Below are 1,429 nucleotides of genomic sequence, written 5' to 3'. Positions count from 1 at the left end.
GATAAGCATCCTTTATTCTAAATGACTGGGAACAGAAGAGTTTCAGATTTTGGATTTTGGAATATTTGCATGTACATAATGAGATTCTGGGAATTTGACCCAAGCCTAAATATGAAATTCATTTATATTTCATGTATACCTTAAACATGTAGCCTGAAGCTGATTTTATAGGATATTTTTCGTGTGCCTGAATTTTGACTGCAATCCATCATATGAAGTCAGGTGTGGCAACCAGGATAATGTTCAAAATGTTTGAATTTCAGAGCATTTTGTATTTGGAGTATTTGGATTTTTTTATTAGGGGTGCACAGATTGCTACTTATTTACTGTCCCACTCCCTATTCCTATGTCTCTCCCTACTATAAGGCAAACTCCATGTTGGTAGAGATATTTGACTCTTAAGTACATGGGTATATTCTCAGCAGGGGACCTAGTACCTCCCAACTGAAGGAATATTAGTTCTTTGTGAAAAGTATTCTAGACATAGAAATGGGAATTCTGGGGTGGCCAGGCTTAGCACTTGGTGTGCACCATGCTTCTAGGAGACTAGAAGCTAGCCTTCCAGGGCTAACTCAGGTGAAATGGAGCCACTATGGTCCTGAATTCAGGGACCCTCTAATTGACAAAAACATTACCATAGACCTCTCACCAAGGAGGAGAAACAAGAGTAGGAGCTCAAGAAAACTCAGCTCATCAAAGCTGCTTCAGTGACTGGGTCTGTGTTTGCAGACACAGTGATCAGTAAGTTTACCAACATGATGATGAAAGGATGGAACAAAATACTGGCCAGGTTCCTCATGATCCAGATTCTGGAAGCTGTGAAAAGGAAGCAGTTTGAGAAGTACCATGGTGCTTCAGCAATGGGACAAGCAACTATCAAATACAACCCCTATACCATGGCCCACCAGGCACTGAAAAACTGTGAGCCCATAATTGGGCTGGTACCCATTCTCAGAGGTGGCCACTTCTACCAGGTTCCTGTGCCCTAGCTGACCAACATCACCAGTTCGTGGTTATGAAGTGGATGATCACTGAGTGCAAAGAACTTAAACATTGGTGGACACTGATGCCAGAGAAGCTTTCACATGAGCTGCTGGACGCTTCTTATAACCAGGGCCCAGTGATCAAGAGGAAGTATGACATGCACAAGATGGCTGAGGCCAATCGTGCCATGGCCCACTACCGCTGATGGTAGATGGAAATGAGAAGATCTGGGAGGAGCCCAGGGCTCTGCTGCAGGAAACCACGTGAGCCATTGTCCCACTGAAAAGTACGGTTAGTTAAGGATAACTTTCTTTTTAAGCAAGGATGGAGTGGCATGTTTGTTGCCCATTACTCCTTCAGGACTAGACCTGGTTTCCCTAGCCCATCTCCTTATAGAGGGAACATACCCATTTGGCAATTGACTCCAAGAAACTCAGGCCCAGTC

General features: G+C 43.8%; 1 pseudogene; it reads left to right on the top strand.

Annotated features, from left to right (window-relative positions):
- Positions 1-489: 489 nt before the first annotated feature.
- Positions 490-1,189, top strand: LOC109678188 (small ribosomal subunit protein uS7m pseudogene; annotated as a pseudogene).
- Positions 1,190-1,429: the final 240 nt, after the last annotated feature.

Source organism: Castor canadensis, chromosome 14, assembly GCF_047511655.1.
Source record: "Castor canadensis chromosome 14, mCasCan1.hap1v2, whole genome shotgun sequence".
In the NCBI taxonomy this organism is placed as follows: domain Eukaryota; kingdom Metazoa; phylum Chordata; class Mammalia; order Rodentia; family Castoridae; genus Castor; species Castor canadensis.
Note: the sequence above shows the minus strand (reverse complement) of the source record. Positions and strands in the feature narration are given on the sequence as shown.